General features: G+C 40.8%; 1 protein-coding gene across 2 annotated transcripts in view; it reads left to right on the plus strand.

Annotated features, from left to right (window-relative positions):
* TRERF1 (transcriptional regulating factor 1) overlaps positions 1 to 25298 on the plus strand; it is a 97488-nt gene that overhangs the window by 18059 nt on the left and 54131 nt on the right. For both annotated transcript variants that reach the window (XM_071739541.1, XM_071739543.1), the window contains exon 2: positions 11272 to 11327. The gene's annotated coding sequence lies outside the window, so the exon portion shown is untranslated. The remainder of the gene's footprint in view (positions 1 to 11271; positions 11328 to 25298) is intronic.

Consider the following 25298-nt stretch of genomic DNA (forward strand, 5'->3'; position numbering starts at 1 on the left):
AAATTTGTTAGTCTTGCCCCTTCTTCAAGTTGTGCAGCATCAGCCCTCTCCTGTGCCTGGGATGGAGCTGCAGTAAGCAAGGAAGGACTCTCTCGCCTCGTTTAATTTTTGGCAGAAGGGAGGAAGTGGTAGATACCAATCATCCTTGCTCACACATCCTTCCACGTGCATCTTGCTGGTGACCACCCAAACTGTCCCCTAGAGATGCTACCCTACCATGACTAATTTCCTGCCTTTTATTTTGAAAATGCTGTCATCAAAGTTGTGCAGATCAGCTGGGGCAAGTTCTAGCATCTTTTGTATATGAAAACCTAGAAAGCATACTTCTGGGGAGAGGTGGTAGTGATGGATTGGTTTGGGTTTTTTGTGTGCATGTGATTTGAAGAAAGGGAGGGCAGTAGTGAATGATGAGGGTTTTAATAATTTAATTGGTGTACTCTGATTTCACAATCAAGACTTAAGTGCATTGGAAATAGCAGATACAAACTCGGCCAGGTACAAAGACTAGCCCAATGTGTAATAATTAAAAAATTTATACTGTTAATTATAATGGCATAGCGGATTGGTGAGATGATCCACCTGTGTAATAAACGTTACCATGTCTTTCCTCTGCTGTTTATACAAGTATTTTTATTGATACTGTTTTGTGAACTGCACTACTTCTGTGACCCTGTGTTAGACATATCTCTGATTAAACTTTCTTGAAGAAATATTTCAACTAACAGGTATACAAGCATGTGAATTTAACCAATACTTTTTTTCATTGTTTTCCCAGCTGTAAAAATTTTCCAGTTAAGGAAAATACTGGCTTTTATCAGCAAGTAAATACTACTCTAGGGAGAAGACTTGGTATTTTCCTGTGTTTTTTCTTTGGGATATGTGTGTGTTTTAAGGCAGAATTCTAGCTGAATAAAAATCCTTCCTTGAAGTATTGGTGATTTGGTAATGTAAGGTCAGATATTATTTATACTTACTGTGTGCCACTTGTTTAAAAACAATTTTCTTGCATATGTACAAATGCAGATGTTATAAAATGCAAAGCACAGAGCAGAACAGAGTAAACTTTAATTGTAGTAGATGCACTAAATTAAGTGAGATGCCTGGGGAAGTGAATTTAGAAAGAGAGGAATTAGGCAATTCAGAAGCCAGAAATCAGCTAGGTTAGTACAGTTTCAATATCTGAAAACCGTTTTAACCAGATTTTGCATTCATTGGTGGAGCTATAAATAAATGCAGAATAATTTTACAGAGCTCCATGGAGTTTATGCAGATCGGCATGAGCCCAGCAGCTCTCCGTGTCTGGCCTCACACTTCCTCCTCTGCTGGAAAAGCCAACCCAGTTCTTGAAAACTGGGGGCAAACTAGCTGGGCATTAATTTCATGTCACTGCATTCTTGAGTTTTGTTTTGTTTGAGTTTTTTAATTAAAAAAAAAAAAAAAAAAAAAAAAGAATTCAGACGTACTGTTTCCTAGGAGCGCTGGGAGAAATGGACTAAGGAGCTTCCTGGAAAGAGTTTTGCCCCAGCGTTTTGACTCCAAAAAAGCACAACACGGACACACACAGCCTTGCATCCTCTCAAAGCCTGCCTGAGCCCTGCAGACAGCCTTGCTCCCTCTCCTGTGGCCACCCCAGCCTGAGCACCCATGAGGGGAGGCTAGAGCATGGAGGGCTTAAAGGTTTGGTAAACACAGCAAGGGGGACATTAAAGTTTCCCCTGTTTCAGAGTGGAAACCAAGATAGAAGCAACAGAGTTAGCTGTATGTTATCCTAAAAACAGGGTTAGGAAATTCCTTGGATGGTATTAACTCAGCTTTTTTGCAGGGAACTGTCTTTAGATTGCCTGGCTTATTAGGAATTTTTTGATAACATTTAATCTCAGGGAAAAGTGAGTTAGTTACCTAAAACAACATTTTTATTAAAGCCTTTGCTCCAGTGTAAAATATATGAAGTTAAAAACAAAACAGAAACTTTTTTTCTTCCTTTAAAATTGTCTCAAAGATCTGACAGCAAGCTGTGGAATGGTTGTGACACTCCCTATCTTGACTTGAGCCTGTATGTCCACTCTAGGAAGTGGAACGTTGTGATAAGCAGAATAGAACCCATCTAAATTGCTGCATACTCAATTTAGGTGCTTTCTGGGGCCTTCTCCTAGTGGAGTTTTGCAGGATGAAGACCATGAATTAGTTTCTCCATAACGGGTGATTCTTGGCTGAACAAGGTAAAGAAAAAAATAGCATGCATGCTCAAAAGAGGTCGGAAATAAGAGGGCAGTTCAGCTTTTATTTAAACTACTGGCAACGCAGATTTTATCAAATTGCTATTAAAAGAGACTTGGGGGGATGCAAAACAGACCTGTTGCAGCTTCCTCTGATGATCCCAGCACTGGAGTGCTGTGGTGGCAGTCTTGTGATTCTTGGGTTAAGAACAGTAAAGTGAGACAGCAGGAAGCAGGGATGTAAACTGTGCTTACTTCTTAGAAGCCACAGGACAATAATTACATCACTGTTTTTTCAACCTGTAAGCAATCTTCAATTGATGTAGTCTTTTTCATCATATCTCTTTCATGAAGAAATATATATATATATATATATATATATATATTCCATAGTGCTTGGTGTGGTTGCATTCTTTTTACAGTGGTGGGCTATGCGGACATCATAACTGTTTGGAAATGGTGTTTATTTTATTATAAACCTGATTAGCTGGGAGGGAATGGGAATTACTGATTTTAATAAAAAATAAGGGCAGTATCTCTTCTTTCTTATCTTTTCCCCCTGTCCTTTTGAGTAGTCTCTTCTTTCTTTTATCTCTTTCTATGTGAAGTCTGTTCATGATCAACTGAATTAGTAAAATATTAGACAGTTGTTCTTCAGCACTTGGTGTAATAACCCGTTTCAGAAAAAAAACAGCTGAAAAACTTATACTGAAGAGTTAAATATTCTAAAAGTTCTGGCTCTGGAATCCCACTTTTTTCTTCTGAAATTTTAGTTGCTGGTGTAGTTCTTTTCAAGAGGTTCTGCTGCTTTCAGGAAAAAAAAGGATGCTCAATGAACACCATGGGATAATACAGAAGCCTTTGTAGGATGTACACTGACCTACCTAAGAAACCCAAGAGAGACAATTACAATCTTTCTTAGTCTACATGTAAATGCACTTTGCAAATGTTTTTCCATGCAAAGATATGAACCATTTACATTTTGGCATTTATACCTATATGGAAAATGGACTGTAAAAGAGATGCTTATTTCAGGGAACTTTTGACGAGTTCCAGATTTAAACAATATAAATTATAGCACATTAAATTATTAGGCATCTTTACTAGGGTGTAAGGAAGATTTATGCTGTAATGAAATATTGCTGCAACCCAATTTAGAACTTGACAAATCTGGTTTTATTGGGCTGAATTATAAAGGATACCTCATTATTTGAGAGGAAAACTTTTTTAATTGTTATTTTTGGCACTGTGGTCTCCTCTTTGGTTGGGCTGTGCTCTGCAAGAGCTGCTTTGGGCAAGGTGTATCAGCTGATCCTTTTTCAAGGGAGATGTGAAGGATGAAGTCATAATTAAGGATCATATCCTGGCAAGCCTTTCTTACCACGTGTGGTCACTGATTTCAAGTTAAATACTCACAGACCTCATTGCTCCTCAGGGTCAGAAATGCAGGTCTTAAAAGCACAAACTTCTACTTTGTTGTTGACTATTTCTAATATATAGTATATATCAGATACTGTATATACAGTATCAGTAGTTATGCAAAATTAAATTTAGCTACACCAAAATTATATGTATACTGCTTGTTTGGGGGTTTTTGTTTTTAAAAAGCACCTCCGTTCTTCTGCATACAGACCTCGATTGCCTCTTGCTTTATACTCCAAGCATGCCCTTGTGCAATGTATTTGAACTATGACCTGGCACTTTTGCTTTCAGCACACAATAGGGAACATCACAAAAAATAATTATAATTTGCTTGATTTAGGAAGCCTACTCAATTTTGGATAGCAGATACCTCTTTCACCATCTTCTGAGACTGTGTGTGATATTCTTAAGTTGCTGTTAGAAGTTCTCAGTTGAGAAACAAAACTGGAAACAAACTTAAGTTTGTGCATTTTATTAGCTGAAGAGCAAATTTTGGCTGGAAATAGCATTTCTTTATAGGGTCATCAGTTTCTTGCGTGCAAGTTTTCTGTTCCCCCCACTGCCTGGCATGCAAAGTGATGGATAGTAAGCAAATTGCATACACTTGAAACTACAACCATATATGCGCACATACGGGAGCAAGTGACAAAGGAAAACAAATTACGGGGTCTGAATTTAGGCCTTTTGGGTACCTTTTCTTCTCGTTCCTGGCAGAGAGAAGTCTCGACTTCTCCCAGGGCCATCTTTGTGTTACCTGGCCCTGTGGTTCCCCAAGTGCTCCTTATGTGATGTGCTGTGCCTACCAAGCTGGGGGAGTGGGGCAGTGCTGGATGGCTTACGTGGTCAGGTATGAGTAACAGATGGAGTGTTTACATCTAGGAGAATCTTACACTTAAAATTACTTGCTGGTGAGCACAGCTTTAAAAGTTCAAGAAGGGTCGCAGTTTGGTGGGTGTTGAATGTGCACTATGTGCTTCCCTTCGACTATAAACCATTTGCTGAGTTTTACTGGCTCTGATGTTTAGTCTTTGCCCCCCTGTTTAGACATCAGTAGCCAAGTGTTTTGCCTCTGTATGTAGCCTCAAGTTGTACTTTTTTTCCCCATGTAGTCATCAGATCAAATTATTTATAAAATGAGGACATCCTTTTGGATTTCATGTGTAAACAGTCTAAATTACGTGCACAGGCAGACGGATTTTTGTTTATCTACAGTTGAAACCCAAATATTAACAAATGCTAACATTTAATAGTGAGGTTCCCCCACCCCCCATCTTCATGTAAGTTTTCTCTTTAAGGCTCAGATTTTCTTTTCTCTGGATTACCCATAGAAAAACTTTCACCTTGCCCTTGGTAAGTTACTGGTTGCACTATGTCAATGCAACTTAAGATTTATCATAAATTAGGGTAAGCAAGTGAACTCTTTGAGAGTGGCTCCTACTGGGCAGATATTAGTGTAATAAAAACTATGCCCACAGTAGCTTGTGTGTGCATTTGAGGGCAGGATCTGCTGTCTTCAGGCAATACGATGACTCCAGGTCTGTTAATTTTGGAAGCCTGCTGCCAGTCCACCAAGCTGCTGTTTAAAATTTGCTTGGAGCCAAGTTCATATTGGACTTTGCTGCTTATTTGTAAGACATTTCAACAGGCAATAAGCTGGGTAGAGGTTTAGGGGTGGTGGGGAGGGACTCACCAGATTAGAGGGGGCTGGTGTTGTCTCGGGCCCCTGCAGCTGTGAGACAATCTTTTTGTCACTGCTGCATCTTTTTGCACATGTTGTGCTGGAGATCTGGGAGGTACCAATCAGAGCAGATGTCTTTGGTTGGAAGGGGTGATGGGAGAGCAAGAAGTAGGATGTTGTAAAACAGAAGCTGAGGGAAGTGCAAGGTGCATATTACATAGGTTTTAAAAGTACCAATTGTTTTCTGGCTCTTTTTAAACAAAATTACAAATATCCTCTTAGCAATTACAACGAGGTTTGCAAATCAAACCCAAATCTGAGCATAGCACTACACTTGAGTGAGCTGTGCTAATCTAAGATGAGCTTCTGTTTCCTGCTTAGAGCTTCTCCCCCATGCTCTTCCTTGATGAATGCACAGTACTGCATGCTGACAGACACCTTTGAGACACAAACCAATTAAAGAAGTGTGTGGTAGTGACTGTTCCAGCCTTAATACTTTATGGGCTTATTGGCTACCTACTCATGGTTAGGAAGTTGCTGTTTGGAGTTAGGTAGGCTGCAGGGGAGTCCTACATTTGTGAATTAACATCCAGTTGTCTTGGGTCCTTTTTTTGTTTTCCTATGATCAGACAAAAATGTAATCTGCTAATAAAAGTAATCTCTGTAAGAAGATGTATGGTACAAGCATCGTGTGAGCAGAATATTTTAGTAGCTGAGCTGTTGAGCTGATACAATCTCAAGTAGTCCAGCTCTGCGGTTTGCATAAAAGTAGCCCCTTAAAGACCCTGTGGTCTCCTCTTCCACAAGCAACTCAGTGACAGACTTTCACTTTCCTTACAGTAAGGGAATTGATAGAGAATTTGCCATTAGTTCTCTCTCTGTGCATTTTTCCAGACAGTTTGGCCTCCACAAACTGTACAGCCTCACTTTTCTCTGCGTGGGAGAGTACAGACTGCTGCTGAAGGCAAGGAGGAGAGATTAACATTCATCTGTTCTCTCCTCCCTCTCTTTTCCATGCCGTGGGCACAGGAGACTTAAGAATGTGCAGCTCCTTGGGGGAGTGTTTCTACTCCTTGCTCTGATGAGAAGGCCACAGAGAACCCAGTAAGGTTGTGCTAGTTTCACATTGCTGATTAAATAGGCACATGAAAAAGCCAAGTGCAGTGGCGCCCTAGAAGAGGTCAGAGAGGAAGATGGAAAGACCAGAATAAGCCTTAGGTTGCTCCCTTGCTAAGAGAGGTCTTTTTCCAGAGTCTGCGTGCATTGAAGGCTTAATGCAAAGTCTGCCTCTTCACTTGGGTCTTGCAGGAAAAGCGCTATGAGTTTATTTTGCAAGAATCTCTTTTGAGCAGAGATACTTATTTCTTGATTCTTAGACTGTGTTTTTTAATGTTGCATGTATAGCCAGAAAATCTGATGGGGAATATGGGAAAACAAATGTGGGTGTTTTGTTTGTTTTTTTTAAAAAAAGTCTTTGCTGGTGTGAAAGCTAGAGATGACATTGTTCATGCATGTGCAATTGCAGCAACAGTGGTTGATAACACGCAAATGCAGGATCAAGAGATTTAGTTTCACTTTGTGGCATTGGCAGGGACAGGAAAGGTCTTGTGAACACACGTTTCTGAGTCAGTCTTCCACAAGGGGAGCTTTCAGACAGTGTTACCCTTCGGTATCCATTTACCCTTCACAGGAGGCAGGTACCCAGGTGGGTGCACACTGTGAGGGGGTGATGTATCTGCTCATGTCTGTGTGACAGCCTCAAACTGCCTGTGCAGAAACAGCAATTGCCTCGTTGTCCCCAGCATCTCCTGCTGCTACCAAGTTAGAGGATCTCTCTCCATTAAAAGCCATGTATTCTTTCTCCCAACCACCCTCCATCCTAATGATGAGTGGTTGATAGCTAGCATTTACTCATTTAGGGCTGGGGAAAGTTTGTTCTTGGTGAACTGTGATCAGGAGGTCTTGGTTCTCCTTCAGTCAGTAGCCCCTGCAGGAAAGAGAGCAGTGGGCCTCTTTCCATCCTTTTCCGTGCCAGGTACTGCCTAGCAGGATGTGACAAGCCAAGTGCCACCACCACAGTGTCCCGGAGGTGATGGAGCTGCTGGTGTGGATGGTGGCTGTGAGAATCACAGAGTATGGGAAGTCTTACAAGCCATCTTGTATGAGTACAAATGCAGTATTTTTGGAAATACATAGTGAGGGTTCTATCCTGGGTAACGTATGTATTGGTGATGGAAACAGGGAATTTCAATGGAGCTGCTCGTTCAACTTCTGGAAGGATATTGCTAACAGGTATCAAGGGTAGTGAGGTCAGCAAAAAAGGAACAAAACCTCCCATTCAGATAAGAGCAGAGGAAGGGAAACACTGCCACGTGTGGGATTGGGTCAGGCTGAACTGGTCTGTGCAGTAGTTTCTGCAGCTCTTCAGAAACACAGTATGGTGTTGAGCTTCCCAGCTCAGACAGGTCTACATTCATGTCCCAGTCAGGCTTTGTGAAAGCAGAAACGGCACCATCTGTGTCCCACTTCATTCAAAAAAGAATTTTTTTTTTCCTTTTTTAATCTTGAATGCCAGCCATCTGCTGATACTGCATCCAAAGTCTATCCCCATGTCTGGGGGTAGAGTAGGAAGATGGTTTCTGTAGAGAGAGGCACCATTCAAAATGGAAGAGCTGCCTATACCTGGGGGTGCTGCTGGATCCACCAGAAGAGCATGTGCAGAACAGTTTGGCATCTGTGTCCAGCCACAATTTGTAATATCAAAGCAGTCCTGCCCTGAGAGAGGAAATCTGAATCCCATCCTGCTCACAGCATCCACAGCACTTGGTTTATGGATCAGTAAGAGGAGATTTGCGTGTGTCTGTAGGGCGGATTCACAGAGATGGGGTAGTTAGGAGCCACTGTACTGATGGCTCAGGCAAAAAGATAGTAATTTTTTCTTTGTAACCTGGTCATTGGGTGTCATGTTGTTTTGGAAACCAATTAGGTTGTGGTTTTACACAAGCTGGCTATTATAATAGGCCCACTGTCTCAATGGGAACCATCACGGACCCTCAGCCGGATGCAGGAAATGAGACTTGTTTCTGTTTAATTGGTTTTGCCCCACATCTCCCCCAGCAAATGCCCAGTGAGTTTTAGTTTGCTTATGAAGGTGCTTTTTCTGAAGTCAGTGTGTAATTTTTCTTTGTTGTATTTCTTTCTTCCTCTCTGTAATGCAGGTTGAGTGCTGCTTCTGTCCTGATAACTCTGTGTGAACATGAACAAAAGTAAGTCAGTAGAGAGTTAAAAAAAGAATCCATTAATTAAAATATTTACATTGGAAACTGCAAAACATTTACTCTCTGAGTAAAACAAACTTCCCCATTGTTCTTGTATGATTGCTGCAGTTTCTCTGAAAACAGCCAGGAAGAGATTGTGCTGTGAGGAATTTTACTGGGTTGGCAGAAGAATAGGAGGGCAGGGATTCTTAAATGGGATCTTGGTCAGTGGCTCTCATTTGTTCAAGTTTTTCTGTTACATGGACAAAAGATCTCTCCTTCATAGAAAAAAAGAATGCAAAAAAGAGTGCAAAAAACCAAACCCCACAGTAGTGTAAGTCTTGTTGTCATATTTTTTTATAAATCATAGAATGGTTAGGATTGGAAGGGACCCTAAAGGTCACCTAGTTCCAACCCCTCTATATGGGCAGGAACATCTTCCATTAGACCCAGGTTGCTCAAAGCTGGCTAATGTCTAACCTATATCTCCTGTCTTCAAATTTTAAACCATTTCCTCTTGTTCTCTCACTACACACCCGTGTAAAAAGCTCTACCCAAGCTTTCTTCAGATGTTGGAAAGCTGCTATAAGGTCACCTCAGAGCCTTCTCTTCTCCAGGCTGAACAACCCCAACTTCCTCATCCTGTCTTCATAGGAGAGGTGCTCCAGTCCTCTTGATCAATTTAGTGGCTCTCCCTTAGACAAGTTTTAGGAGCTCTGTGTCCTTCTTATGTTGGGGACTCCAGAACTGGACACACTACTCCAGGTGGGGTCTCACAAGAGCAGAGTAGAGGGGAGAATCACCTCCCTTGATCTGTGCTTCTTTAGATGCATCCAGGACCCAGTTGGCTCTCTGAGCTGCAGGCTCATGTTGATGGCTCATGTTGAGCTTCATCCCCGAGTCCTTGTCCTCAGGGCTGCCCTCAATCTCTTCCCAACCTGTATTCATGCATGGGATTGCCTTGAGCGAGGTACAGAACCTTGCACTTGGCCTTGTTGAACTTCATGCAGTTTGCTTGAGCCCACTTATTGAACCTGTCAGGGTCCCTCTGGATGGCATCCCTTCCCTCCTGTGTGTCACACATCTCCATTTGGACACTGAGCCACTTATTGTTATATTATTCTGGTAATGCTAAAAAATAAATGGTCACCACTAGAACATGAGAAAATGGTATTCACTGGATAAAGCCCCCTTCTTTTTAGCATTTAAAGTATACACTAATGTACTCATAAAGAAAAGGGAAAAAGGGAAAAAAGGCCCAAGGCAGCCATTTTGGACCCTGGCTTCCAGTCAGTCCCTCCGGCTGGGGACTTGAGTGCTGCCATCCTTATTTTGCTGATGGGCAAAAGGCAGTGCAGCAAGGTGAAGGATGACACCTTGCCATGGCTCTGAGCACCTGTGGATCCCACTGGCATCTGTTGCCATAACAGCTGCTCAGTGTCCAAGGAAAATGAAGCCAGAGTGCAAGTCAGTGATGCCACACCAGTAAAGCACAATGTTTTGTTTGCATCTAATTTTGCACTTTAGGCTCAGGGGTACTGTTGGTAGCATCAAACCAGGATAGCTATGCAAACAAGAAAACTATTTGCTGCAAATCATTCCATTCCTACCATATCTCCCTCCAGACAATTGGATTGAAAAAATTAAGTGTTGTTTGATTAGGGGATGTTTTTTTAATAGTATACTCTCGTAAGTGTGCCGTTTCACTCTTAGACATTTCTGGCCTTTTCCAGCCTGGCACTGAACTAGGATGTTGAAAAAGCCAAAAGGGTGTGTGGAGAGGTTGGTTTGTTTGGTTTTTTAGATTCTTGATTCACATTTCTCGCTCTAGGCAGGCTCTTATGCTTTCCAAAGTTGCCAAATGGGAGGTCTCTCTTCTGCCCTAGTGACTCATGGACTAGCTGGTTTGCAGGTCATGTCTCCTTTTCTTAATAGTGCCACAGAGTAGTGTTTGTTCAAGTACAAGTATCACGACTGTAAATTTTATTGACAGTTGTGAGGTTGCCATTTGGTTGGGTAGGTGTGTAGCTCTCTTTCCTATGATCCGAGGTATGCCAGACTGCGTCATGTTTGCTTAAAGAAACATCTTTGCATTGAAAGGTTGGTTTGTAAAGATGTTAAGAAATTAAATGTGCTTGTTCAGGGTAGGCGTCATTTAAACTCATGCATGAGAGCTTTGTTCCATCCGTTTCTTGCATGCTTTACTGTATTTAAGAAAGGCTGCATGCTGACAGTTTCTTGGCCTGGAGATAAAAGGTGCTGCATACCCAGGTTTGATCCACTGATGGAAAATTGTCTCCATGATGTATAATGCTGCTGTGATTATTTCTAGCTGTTACCACTGGTCTCATTTTACAACCATTCACATTATGTAATTTGAGCCTCATTTAGTTTAATGAGAGGATGCTGCAGACTTATTTATGACTCGGCAGGGCAACCTGTACGCTTTGGACACCTCTGTTATCCTTGCTGAAGGAGGAAGAGTGTATTTCTTACAGAACATGTTACAACATCTTTAAATCCAGGTTTCCTAGGTTGCTGCAGATGGGAGGGCTACTTGCCTAGGGTGTAGGTTATACTGGAATTGTAGCAGAAGTTTAACTCTTCTGTGTTTTGTTTTTTTTCCTGTTGAACTGCTTGTTAGCCTTCTGTTGTAAGGTTATCAGGAGATATTAATGGACTTTTCCTTTTATTACAGATGGAATTTTATGACTTGCTGGCTTCTGAATAGAACAAGGAGATGTGTCTGATAAGGTAAGATAGAGGGTAAGATAAATATGTTCCTGCACAGCCTGGACTCACTGGTTTGCTGCTCCGGTTGAAGGCAACAGTTTCTCTCTGTGACAGAATCCTGCAAATAATTGGAATATTTATTTTTGAGTTATATCTGCCTCTGACCCCCTTAGCAGAGACCATTTCTGTTCTGTACTGCTTCTGTCCCAGTCTTTTCTTCTCATGAACTGATGTACAAAGTCCGGAAGACAAAAATATGCCTTTCTAGGCATGGGGCCTAGAACGATATTTATCCTTCTACATTAGAGGTTTTTATAAAGTACCAGATGAGGTAGGAAGGGGTTTTGTTCAATTTTGTGATATTGCTCACCCCCTACACATTTGAAAGGGAAGAAGATCTTTGAGCTGTTTAACTTTTATGCTTTAAAACTTGTTTTTCCTGTTGCACTATTTTCAAATTTTGACTTTTGTATTAGTACAGGGTGTATAGGAGTAGAAAAGCACTATGTTTGAATTTGAAATGAGTATTTGCTGTCACTAATATGTCAAAGGGAGCTGTAGGTTTGCTGATATGTTTTTATTATTTTGGGTTTTTTTATTTTAATAGTATTTTTAAAAGGCGGTGTTTAGATAGATACTTTTCTTTTTCTTTCAGTTTCTGTTTCAGAGGCTTCCACTGACAGAGAGGAGTAGATGTCTAATACTCTTGGGTGGTAGGATAACCATGTTCAAAAAACAAACAGATAAACACAGTAGAACTATCACATAGGGATTGTCACTGTCTTTCAACATATGATTCACCTTGTGACTATCCAGGTCTGTCGCTCACGTGTTGCATTTTGCCTTCTCTGCCTTCCTGAGCTCTGTGCTGCTTACAGGCCTCAAAAATCCCTATTGTTCTTTTCAGCTCTTGGTTGTAAAACGTAGTGGAAACAGCTAAGTGCGTGATGTCATTGTATGAGGAACAGGACTCTGACTTCTTCCTCTTTTTCCTTGGATTCATGGATTTAGCTCTTGTAGACATTCTTGAGGGGGTTTTGTTGTTGGTTTTTTGGTTGGTTGGTTTTTGTTGGTTTTTTTTTTTTTTTTGTTTGGTTTGGTTTGGTTTTGTTCTTTTTTCTTCCATTTCAATTTTGTTCTCTAAGTAGGATTACCCTCTGGAGGGTGGCTACCCAAGCAAGAACTGGAAACTTTCAATAGCTCTTGGTGCTGTGTGGCAGCATGAAAGAATCAAAGACTTGCTTGCTGCTTAAGTTTTTTTCACAAGTGTAAGGCATTTTGTCCATTCAGACTACCCTCTTTCATGCCACTGTTGTGTTGTAGTATGGATATTTTATGTAATTGTTTACTCTCCACCCAAAGGTGCTCTTGTATGTGTGTAGCTGCTAAAATACAGCTCTTCAGGTGAGAGGTCTTGCCGTCTGTGGTGCTGTTACACAAAGCACCTCACATGCATACCTCATTTGTTATGTAAACCAGCTTCTTCACTTGCACGTGTTGGAACCGGTCTACCTACGATCCAGGAACAGGTAATTACTGAAATTGCTTCCAGGGCTTCATGGAGTGTGCACACAGAGGGGGTTCAGCTGCCATCCCATGGCACATCCTCCACGGGCATTGCTGCGGCTGGAGCCAGCGCGGTGCCCACTGTGGTGTAGTCACGGGTGTGCCAACACTCCCAGTGAAAGGCAGCATGGCCGGGTGGGATGGGTGAAAATTCTTGTCTTCAGACTGGCTCGTTCTAGCAGGTTGGGTTGGCTGAGAAGGGCATTTATCCCATGTCAGTGCAATGCTGGAGTCTTTGGTGCACATGTGGGATGGTGCTTTAGTTGTACTCATTCCTAAGATGTTACTCTTCATGTGTTATACGTGTAGTATGCAGTGTGTATATATATTATGTTGCTTAATTTTAACTACTTTTCTGTGAAGTGGATATTGATAAATCTGTGCGCTGTAACATAGGCACAGTAGATGGCTGCTCTTGTACTGTCTTTCCTCATAAAACAACCACCAAGAAGGCTCTGTTTCTAGCAAGTTCTGCAGCTTGAGGCCACAACATGTTTTGCCACAGCTTTATTGCCGGCCTCAAGCACGTACCAGGTGTGAGTCAGAGCCCTAACGGCTGCAGGACTGGATTTAAAATGAGATTCTGTGAGGAAGAAGTAACACTCTACTGGCTCTCATCTTTCACCTCTAGTAGAAAATATTCTGTCCTCATTTTGCGTGATACCTTCTCAGAGTTTAAATTACTCCTGAACTATAAATGTGTGTATCTTGTTCTCCTTTCTCCAAGTGGGCTTAATTTTTAGTCTTCTCTAGCAACCTGGGGTGGAGAAATGCCACTGTCCCACTCTGAGTCCTCCTGTATCACAAGAAACTGCTGTCCTGGTTATGCTCCTCAAGGTCACAATTGTCAGGTGTTCCTCATTCCTTGAGCTGTCCCTTACTACTATGGCATCAGTGTTATTTTCTTTCTTTTTTTTTTTAAACTTCCCGCTCCCTTTCTGTGTTCCCTCTCCCAGTTTATATTTGTGTTTCCATTAATCCAGACAGGCATCTGGATCCTGCCCCAAACGTACCCTCAGGTCCTGCCCCTGCCTCCCATCCATGTTTTCCTCTTGGTTGCTTAGAGTTTTCATGGATATTTCCTAACCCATTCCCTACTATCCCCTCTTCTGGGGAAGTACTTCTGAAAGGACACATGTTTCTTGCTGGCGTTGCAAATGTAGAGGGCTTGCTCTCATTTAGTCCCATTTAAAGGAATGAGAGGTCATGCAGTCTGTACAGGGAGTGATCTTGTTTTAATCCTAGCCATGGTGACTTCCTTATAATGGCTGGCTTTTGGCATCCCTCCTATTGATTACATGACAGTGTTGAATAAAAAAACCCCAACAGAATCATAGCTTTTTCAATATGCCTGAAGCTAAAGATGAAATTGTGAGACTTGGTGAGCTTGCAGCAATGTTGGTGGGTGACAGACCTCTTGCCTAGTATTTTATTTTCCTTCCCTCGTATTTCCCTGTGCCTTATCTTACTTCCTTCCAAGGAACCCAGGGCCCCTGTGAACTACAAGTCAGGTTTCACATAAGGTGTGTCTGGTAGCTCAGATTGTAAATATAAAATTGTTCTATAAGGACTTATCTATTTTCAGAGGTACGTTTATGAGATAAAAATTACTTTGATCGCTGAAATGGCATTGTGTCATTTTTAGAAGGAAATGACAAGGAAGTAACTGTTACCAGTCCTATTTTCACCTGCCACTAGCTTAAGACCTGAAGAATTGCAGCTCCAAGGTCTCCTGCTTTAACAGTTCCAAATGAGGTTGCCAATTAATATTGATTATCTGAAAAGTAGTAGGTTGATGTATATTCTATTATTAATAGTTGTTAATGCACTTTATATTAGCAATCTGTTTTTCAAACATTTTCTGGTTGTTCTTTTTAATGTGTCTTGGCAGTGAAAACCTCCAGTTTAACACATGCAGAACTACAGTCATTCGTTGAAGTATTTGTGTTTTTTTGCATTTTGGTTGTCTTATTTTTTTACTAGGATTTTGTTGAGACTACTTGATTTTTGTTGAGACCAAACTGAGGCAAAGTCCAGGAATTATTTCTGTCTAAACTGGTACATTGTGGTTTCTTCTTAGTGTTAGTGCACATCAGTGCAGAGATCTTGCATCACTGCTAGATGATTTTTAATAACTTCCTTTGACATTGCCTATGACTATTTTTGTCTCCATGGAAGCCATCTTAGAAGAGCTTTCAGAATAAGAAAACTAATTTGAATAAAACAGTAACAGGTAATTTTAGTTCCTTTTCTGGTGTTATTTAGCTGTTTTTTCACAGTAAGTGGAAAGTACCTGGAAAGTACAGGGAGAAAAATGGGAAATCTCTCCTGCATATGGAAAAGCCTCCAGATAACAAAGTTGGAGGGGGGTGGGGGAAATATCTCCGTAAATGTAGAGATCAAGGTAAATGCTTTTGCCTTTTCTTTTTCTTCCAGAAAATTTGAATATTTGTACAATCTGATGTTGCAAGTTGTAAATGTTTAGCACTTCTAAAAGAATAAATTACTTCAGTGCCTGAATGTGCAGATAACTGTCAGCTTCAAAGGATCAAGTGAGTTGGAAGGAATGTCTGGAGAACTTGGTATAGGCAGGTACCAGGCAGACTGTAGAAAGCAGGGGAATACATTCAACAAAAATAACAGAGGCTTAGGTGTAAGTTTATTTATAAAATTAAGACTAATCATGTTACAAAAAGTTAATTTCTCTGGTTCTGCTTTTAATGTAAAAGTGGAATACTCACTTCCCCCTCCCCATCTCTGTCACATCAGGTTCCCCAAGCTGCCTGTTACGAGAATTGTGCTGCTTCTATGAAAATTGAGATAGAAAATGAACGTATTTAGTACTGTTCAAACTGCCCTTACTAAAAAGGCCACCTTATGCTGTAGAGTATCCTTATTGTGAGCTAGCTGATTCTGTAAAATGTAAATTTGTGCTGTTGACTTTAAGCAATTAAGAGAAACTGAAACCAGTACTGTAAAATGCCCATGAAAGGTATATGGCTAAGATGGAAAGAGCCATTTCAGTTTTTCTTGAGAAGTGAACTGATCTCAAGTTCCCCTGGGAGTATGTGAAGAACTAAGAAGATGGGGTGTAAGTTTAGTGTTGCAAGCTCTGGGATGCTCTGGGACCCATCTTTTACCCTACCCCACACAGTGACCCAATCCAGGGTACTAAACCTGGCAAAACTAATAGCTCTGACTTTTCCTTGGGACATTTTTTCTGACCTGAGTTCTCTGGGCTTCAGTGGTCATGCAGGCAGAAAGGAAACCCCAGGGCAGACTGTGGGGGTTGTAGCTGCTTCTTTGGGTTGGGTGCCTCCTGGAGCCAGTCAGCAGGGTGACATGGGCAACACTGAGCCCACCACCCTGCTTGAATGCATCCTTCTTTCCCTCTTCTCTGCTGTTGGTGTGACAGGAACTCTGGAGGCATGGTGTGGGGAGCAGGTGAACCTCCACCTGGGGAGTGTGCATGGTAGCAGCTCTGTGGCTTTGGCGTGGCTGCCCATTTCAGTGCTTGAAAACATTGCTGGCAGCCAGGAACTTGTAACTGCAGCTCTGCTAATGACTAGTGTTGTGGTTTTGGGTAACTCCCTTGGTCTTCTTTGAGTCAGCACTCCTGTCAGAAAAAAGGGGATAATACTCCTTTGTTAACTTGCTATTGGAATGATTAATTATTGTGCTTCAGATGGCTAGGTCCTGCCATGTATTATTACCGCTGGTATGGAGAGGACTCAGCTTTTGTGAAAAAACTTCAGCTCCAAGAACACAAGTTGTGGGGACTGGCTTGGTTTTCTTTCTTGTTAACATATGAAACAGATCTGATTGACTCTCAGTACCAAATCTGTAACCACCACTACCGTGCATTTGAATCTTTGTCCCTGCTCCTCCCCTTTTCCTTCCTCTCTACAGCTCCCTTCTTGACTGTCCACTCTATATCAAACCTTTCCAAACTGAATTAAAGACAGGGTTGCATTTAGAGTTAAAACGGAAATTTTAGTGAAGCTGAAGGTGAAATCCTAGCAGTGAGGCTAAGGGTTTGCTGCTGGTGTACTGAGATAAAGAAATGTTCTGCTTTTTTCTCTTAAACCCTTTCCACATGGAGGCTGCACAGTTTCCAGGCACTGGCTTGATTGGCAACCTGAGGTATGCCAGTAGCTTGCCATTTTTTTAAATTTTTTTTCTTTCTTTTCCTATTGAGTCTAAAAATAATGTTATGGGGAGCCTAGTGACTGAAAAGTTGCAAAATTCATGTATGAGATTAAACTTAACTTAAAAAAAACCCCATGATATATAAATTAAAGGAAGATATTGATGAAGGCATCCAGACATAGCTCTGAGAGAGCAGAATCTTACTTGGTGTTAATTTCCCACAAAGAATGTGCTCCCTTGGTTCATGGTTGACCCCCAGCTGCAGGTGGTGACTTCCTCCTCCTGTTGAAAGAGCTGATGGGTTAAGGAGCTGAGGGCTCTCCCTAGGCCACCCCTTGGGGTGCTGGGGTTTATGTGGCAGTCAGCTGTCAGTGCTGGGTGGGTGCCACTTTGCAGCCCAAGAAGCAAAGCCAGCTGTGACTCTTGTTTACTCTTTGGTTGCCCTCTTGATGCTCATCCAATGCGCCTTGAAATTACAGGGCTACACATGACTTATGGGCTTCATGAATTCCAAGGAATGGGCTTTAGTTTTAGGAAACGTATTCTGTGAAATGCATTCATAGACTTATGTCACTAGAATGAGCATCTGTTATCTGTTCATCCTGTCTTTCTAGCACAGATCACGAACTCTCACTCAGTAATTTCTACAGTGAGTCTGTAACTTCTGTTGTTACTTGACAGAGATGCCCACTCCCGACTATAAATGACAGAAGGAGACACATGCCAGCTGTAAATTATAATAATTTTCCTCCAGGAGAATTTTAGGCAATTCTGTTTTGGGCTATAGAAATTCTTAGGTGTTTTGTTCATGATTGTGGTAATAGTAGTATGGCAAATGTTTTTCTTCCTCATTATATGTGGTGGGACACACTGTAGTGCATTGTCCAGGTGGCTTTGTTTAATACAAGTTGCTATGAGTAAAAAGAAGAGGAAGATCTGGATATCATAAGCTTTGGTGCTCAGATCTGCCATGAGTGATTCTACTTGGAAATCCCTTCATGTTCCTTGTTTAGCCACACAAAACTTGGAGTCTCCAGCAGCAGCTAACATTAGCTGGAGCAGCAGAACGGTGGATCACAGTCTGTTCTGAAGCTCTGGGAAAAAAGCCCTGAATACCCTGAACTGGGGCTGAGGAGCACTTTGAAGAGAACTATGATTTAAAATACTCTGATGGTGTGTGTGGAGCAGCCACTGCTTCTGAGAAGATATGCTCCAAGACCCATGCTGGTTGGGAGTTATTTAGATGCAGAGGTCTGTATTTCTCAAGGGATAGCATTGCTGCAAAGTGGGGAAGATGTAAATGCCAGAGGAATTGTAGAGGGTAGTAGACAGCTGGATAAGACAGAAAATGGTTCTTGTGTATACTGCATTTTGCAAACTTGCTGTTGATGAGTTTCTGAGCATATTACATATTATATCAACTGTAATTATAGAGTTGGGTAAAGGAGGTTGACTCTGAAGGCGTCAAAAGTTTTTTCCCCTGCTCTGCAGCATGCTTTTGGAGCCTAGTTTAGGCCAATGTGTTCTTTATCTTCTGAGTAAGTTTTGGTAGGGATATTTAGCTGTTTTGTTGGTAAGTGACTGATAACTATTATTCTCTTTGATAAGCTAAATATGCAAACTTTTAAAACTCTCAATATGTATTTTCTGAATCTTTAATAGCTGTTCTTGTAGTATTTTCATTTCTGAAGTGAGTAGGCCAGAAGAGCACTTCGCCTTTGCTGTTATTCTCCTTTAGATAATACTCTCCTTCCTTGCCTTGCCTTATATCAAATAATGTTCTTATCCATCCAGAGGCTGCTTGCTTAGCTGCAGAGTTGTGCTGGAAGTTTAGCATCTAGATTGTCTGCCATGACCCCCAGTCTTTTTACAGAAACATTGCCTTCACGAATGCAGTTTTCCAAGGGCATCTCTTGCAGTTTGTTTGGTTTTATTCCTAGGAATCTGTAACTTTGTGTTATTGCTGTATTAGAACCAGCTGTTGTTCAGATAAAATACACGTACCAAAAAATACATTTTACCAGAAAGTAACTTGAACTGGTTTTTGCTCACTCTTGCCCCAGGTTTCATGGTCTGTGCAGATGACAAGAAGAGATTACATTTTTTTTTTCAGATGCCTGGTAGTGGACAGCATCCCATCAGGCCCCAAAATACCCTAGAAAAAAATATGTGAGGAAGAGAGGAGAGGTACATGGTGTCATTAAAGATAACACAGGATTTTTAATCGCTAAATTGAACTTGTACTGTGCAATTTTGGTTTGTGTGAACCTAATTACAGCTTTGAATTATTTCTTTTAAATATTGCATATATGTGGGGGAGTAGTTTTGTTTTTGCTAAGCAGCATTTTTCTAAAGAATTGCATTTATACCACTTGGGTTGTTTTTTGAGGGTAAAATTTAATGTTATTCTATTTTCTAGTTCTTATATGAGATTAAGTACCAGATAGTTGCACATTTACCATCAACTGATAGTCAAAAGGTACAGTCTTGCAAAGACTTGGCTAAAACTAAATGAATAGCTTTCTGTTTCCTGTGGGTGGGGTTTTTTGTGCATTTGTGTGTGCTGCTTACCAATAAGGAAAAGAGCAACTTTCCTCTTCCAAGATAGCTACGTTGCCAACTTTTATACTGTTGAAGTAATTTTGTTGAACAGGAGGAAGAAAAAAAAGTTTATAAATTGTCAAAAGGAATTTGTCTACAAAGTGTGCCAACAGGGTTGGGTCTGTTTTTTCTCCTCCATTTTATCAGAAGGAAAAAAAAACTTGTTGCTTTAGTACTTCATTGGCCTTTTGCTTTCAAATGCTGAGCCTTGACAGTATACTGCTTTAGTGATTTATTATAACAGTTGCCGTTGTGTATAGTATTTGAACACACCTCTTAGAGATTAAAAGTCAAGACCTTTACTTCCGTAGGGCTGTTGTACAGAGCCTCATTTTATGCATGTCACTCTACTCATTTCTGAAGTGACTCAGATTGTCTGCTTAGGGCAGTGTGGGAAGCCTTTGGGGACTGACATAATGGTACCCTGCCTCTGAAGCCATCTTCTGAATGTCAGGGAATATTCTGTGTTTGGTCTGTCTGTCATAGGCCGAGTCTGTGCTATAAAAAGCAGTCAGGCAGATGAGTAGGCTTGACTGTGTCCCACTTAAACTTCTGGATTTCTTGAATAGACAACTTGAGAGAACAAATTATCTCCTGTCCCCTTCCTCTCTGCTTTCTTCTGCTGGCTTGAAGTTTAAAATAATGTCCCCTTTTGTAGTCTTAAGAGGGGGGTGCTGATGAAGACTTCACTAGAAATGTTCTCTGAAGCTGAACTAGTTACACCATCAGTCCCATAACAGAACTCAATTGAAGTAAAGCTGTTTGACATAATGCATGGGGGATATCCAACAAGCTTTTACTGAATAAAAAAAATCAAGAATGTGCTTGGGATGTACCTGTGCAGCTTGTTGTGTAAGTTTCCTTTGATAATCTTTTGGGTGGGCCAGAAAACTTCTGATTTCTACCAAGAGAGGCTACTGGAGAACCATCGAGGGGTGTCTATGGGTGTCTACATTATTTCTTTAGCAACTGATAAATGTGTACTCCATGTGTAACCTATTTAGAGAGAGCAGCTGTTTGTCCTGAGTTTTAGTTTGAGGGCTGGAGCCAGATGAAAGTGTACTCTTGTTTCTCCAGTTTCCAGACAGGGAAGAAAAGGGATGGGATGGCATGCTCTGAATACCATAGTGAAGAGTGGAGTCTTGAGATGCCCTGTGACTCTGTCTACTTGAGATACAAAAGGAGATGAAAGCTATTGTTTATTTTAGATTTCAGCAGGTACTTAAGGGTCACTGGTAGGATAATCTGAAGGTCTGTCATTGGTTTCTGATGAGACCTGTTACTGCATGAGGTTTGAGTAAAAGTAGCAGTGACTTTTGCTGTTCAGCAAAACTGTAGCTGGCAGTGGTTAATGACAAGGTATTCTCTTGCATCACTGAAGTCCTTTTATAGAAAGGAGGAAGACGGCTGTGTGTCCTGGGGCAAGAATAAAAAGAAGTAATGCTCTTTAAATACTAGTCAGTCACATATAGTTAGGAGCTCCTGTGCTATCTGTCATGCAAGACAAGTTGATGTTGTCTTAGCCTGCCATCTTTTCAAATGTGATTTTCAGGCTGAATTAAGTTTGAAATTATTCCTTGCATTTTCAGATGTTGCTGTAATATTAAGTGTTAATCTTATTTTGGTTGCTTGTCCTCTTTTGTATGCGTTTACTTCTTATGAAAGAAATACACTTTTATGTAATTGTATCTGAATAATAGTTAAGGGGGAAAGAGAGAGACTGACCTTCTATGTGAGTTTTTTTCCCCCCCCCATTTAAAACAAACTGAGATTTATGGGATATTTTGTGGAGTTTTACTAGCAGACTCTTGCTTACCCAGGGAAATAATTTTTAAAGACCAGACCCTGAGAGTATTATTTTCATTTGGAAGGGGTTAACATCAGCTTTGCCAGTGTGGCTGGTATCTGGGATGTAGAAACACAGCCATACAGGTTGCCCTTGGTGAGAATGTTATTTGTGTAAGTAGTTTCCTTAGCAGGTGATGAACTTCTTCCTTAATGATTTAATTACTTAATCTCAGGAAATCCTTGGGAAGAAGAAGATGTCTGGGAAGTTCTGCCAGAGACTTTTATAGGTGTGGTAATAGAGGAGGGAAGGAGTGACTTCTTCTGAAGTTAGATGTGGGGCAGGAAGCCTTGGAACAAGCATCAGCCAGATATGCTGAAATACAGAATGAATCTGGGAAGGTGGAACATGAATTCTTCTGATGGGTAGCCCAACAACAAGTCACTTGAGCCTCCTGAGTTTCCACCTGTGTGAGATGAATTATAGCATGTGCCTCAGAAGTACTGTGAAGGTGATAAATTAATGCTTTCAGTGGAAGATCAGAGGATGCTTTGAATAAAGCTTTACAAAGTGCACAGTGTTCTTACTATTAATATCAAATAGTTTGTCTGTATCTCCTAAATGACAAGGAAAATGAAATGTGCCAGATTTGTGAAGCTGGAGAAATGTTTGCTTGTTATTTTGAAAGAGCTGGAAGGTGCAGATGGAGAAGGGAGGATTGAGATCTACGTATGGAGGAAAAAAAATCCTATGGACTGCCATCACGGGCATGGTTTCGAAATTCTTCATCTTGTTGTGTCATGTCTGTAAATCAGCTTTGTAGGTGGCTGACCATTTCTGCGTAGGGTGAGAGGGAAGAAAGTATTCACCAATGCAGAGTAATGCACGGCAGAGGAAGCTGCTGCTCAAGCTTTTTATTAGAAAAAAAAATGTGACAAACCAGGAACCTCTATAGTCCTTTTCTTAAATAGGAAATACATGCAACCACAAAAGACAAGTGCAGAACTAAGTGACTGGATGGAACCTATATTAAAAATCTGAAGTTACAAGAAATGGTCTCTTGGCCTACTTTGCAGTTTGGATCATACTTCAAAAGCTGAAGAAAATGCAGTGTGCAACCCCCCAGCAGAATAACAATGAGCAGTATGTCCACAGTAGGGCTGTCCTTTCAAGTGAAGCCTTTATGGGCTCCATTTGGTATTACTGAGATGTAGGTGCTCTTCATAGTGAGGGGGAACCTCTGCTGTCCTGTCTTACCTGTCCCCAGTTTCAGAGTGTCTCTGTCTGCCTTGCCCAGGCTTTGCTTCTCCTCAGCCACAGGCATGTTAAGGTCTTACCAAAATTGCTTGGTTTTCTTGGTCAGCTCACAGAGGGTGGGAAACATCCACATTGTCTCAGATGGCTGAAGCTTCTTGCTCTATTTCAGTTATTTTAGTTGGTAACCTTGAGGTGTGAACTTCCTGTGAGAGAGTGAGAAGTGAAAGCCCTGCCATTCCCTTGTTTGGGATATTAGCACTCTTAGAAATGAGGAAACTGCTACCTTTTAACTTTGTGATGAAGGTCAAAACACACACACACACTCACACACACGCACAAAGCCTTTGAGCCCCAATTATTCAGAAAAGTGAGCCTTCAACTTGGCTATTTAGGTACAGCTGTATGATCAGGACCTTCGATGGACAAGCTGGCCATCCTTTGTTAATTCTGGCCCATGAAACATATTATTTTTAAATGAGCTCTGATAGATGCATTCTACATAATGGTAGGCAAAGCAGCATTGGGTACTTGGGTCTGGCATCTAGACCCCTGCTTTGCAGGGAATCCTCTCCTATGGGTTGGGCTGCAAGGTGAAGTGGGGCAGTGGGTTCTGACCCTTCTGCTGCTGCTTGTCTTTATGCATGCTGCTTTTCCAGATCATCAGGGCAATGCTGGTGCCATTTGTCTAAAAGATAAAGTTGCCTTGCTCTGGAAAAGCAAAAGTAAAACTAAATTTTAATTTTGTCTATAAATACTATGGCTATGTAATAATGACAGGAATTCTCCTTTACGAGCTGACAGCAGAAGAAACAGTATGTTCTGACTCAACTTCAACCATAGTTTTTTTTAATAGTAATTAGATGCTTTATTGTATATAAGAAACAAAACAAAAACATTTTGTATTGAAAAAATTAGTATCTGACATGACAGCATAGAGCAATAGTTTATTATGCATATACAGTTGAAATAAGTTAACTTGTTTAAACTGTATTGTAGACACAGTACTCCTTAATTTGAAAAAGTTTCATGACTCCATATAACCATATAAACATGTTTCCATAGTTAATTTCCAGCCTGCAATTGTATTATCTTTTGTCTAATGGAACATCATCATATTAAGTAAACTAATAACCATAATGTTAATGTTGCTGATGGTTTATTAGATACTGAAGAAAAAAAAAAATCACAAAAAAACACCGAACAAAACAACATTCACTTAACCAGCATGTATTTTAACTCATGAAGCTTTTCTGTGAGGGAAAAGTAAAGGTTGCATTTAAAAATACTGTTATCTATTTGTGCTCAGAACAGACCGGTATACAACATTATGCCATACTGTTGGTTGTGAGGACATAAAATAAACATCTAGTGCTCTTCAGCACTTTTCTGTTAAAAGGAACATATTTTATAGCAGGACTTTTGTCACATTTATGTATGTCTACTTGTATGAAGCAATCAGAGAAGTAATGGCAATGGGTATAAATAGGTGATGCAGCAATGTGATTATTTGGAAAGGTAGCAGAGAAATAACTACAATTCCCTGGTTGGTAGAGCTGAGATTGTTCAGTATAGTTTTATTTCAAAACCACTGATAACTAAGGTATTTCTTGTTAGATTTGAAACACCACTAAGAATCAGGTATTGCAAATAATTGCACGTCTTTTGCCACACAGGGTATTAATTTCCTCTTGGTATGGACTTTACTTGAATAGTATGAATGTTAGCACAGACCAGTCCACCTTGGTACATTATGTAGAAGGAAAGACTTGCTACGTTCTGGAGAGCAGTTTATACTGAAAGGGAGATAGGGTGATGGTAAAAACCTAACAAAACAATGAGCTCTACTAAAAGAATGAATACAGTCTTTGGATGCAAAAGCCAAAGGTGTCCTATAGGGGAGTATATGGCATTACCAGTTTGTGGTGGCATAGAATCACTACTGGAATGTGAAGTTCAGTTCTTATGTGCCTGCTTAGGAGAAAATGCTTTAAAAAAAAGTGTTCTAGAGAGCTGAGAGACTGATGAGTTGGAAAACTTGTTTTACTGCTAGAAATATTTTTTTTAATGAAAGAGGCCTAGCATGCTTACTTCAAGTGAAGTGCCTGGCTTGTATTTTGAAAATATCTATAAAAGAAAGTACAAAGCTCTTCAGTTTAGTAGGAGGAGGTGTAATGAGACTGAATAGCTGAAAGTTGAAACCAGATGAATCTGGGCTAGTTGTAACACACAAATTATTAAATAGGATAAATTACTCTCTGAAGCACCTCCCATTGGATGTGATGGATTCTTGATGACTTGCTTATGAGTTAAAAACTACATGTTTTTAAGAAGGGAGATTATTGCTGATGTATGTATGTTCTGGACTTCAATAAGTAATATATCTGCATGTAGCCCCGTGTCACATGTTGGCTGGAATGTCAGGCAGGTGACTGCAGGGAGCTGCTTTCTGGCTCTGTGGAAGGTGGAGAGAGACCACTGGATGCTGTGAGAAGGATGTACCAAGGTCGTGTTTGTGCTGGTATTTGTTCCCAGTACCATCTCTAGCGAGCTGATGAGGTTTTCTGTTTCATTGTTTCTTTTTGGTCTGTTATAAATCTGCTGGGTTTTAGTCCATGACTCAAAAAGAAGGGAAT

The sequence above is a fragment of the Heliangelus exortis genome, chromosome 3 (assembly GCF_036169615.1).
Source record: "Heliangelus exortis chromosome 3, bHelExo1.hap1, whole genome shotgun sequence".
Classification (NCBI taxonomy): Eukaryota; Metazoa; Chordata; class Aves; order Apodiformes; family Trochilidae; genus Heliangelus; species Heliangelus exortis.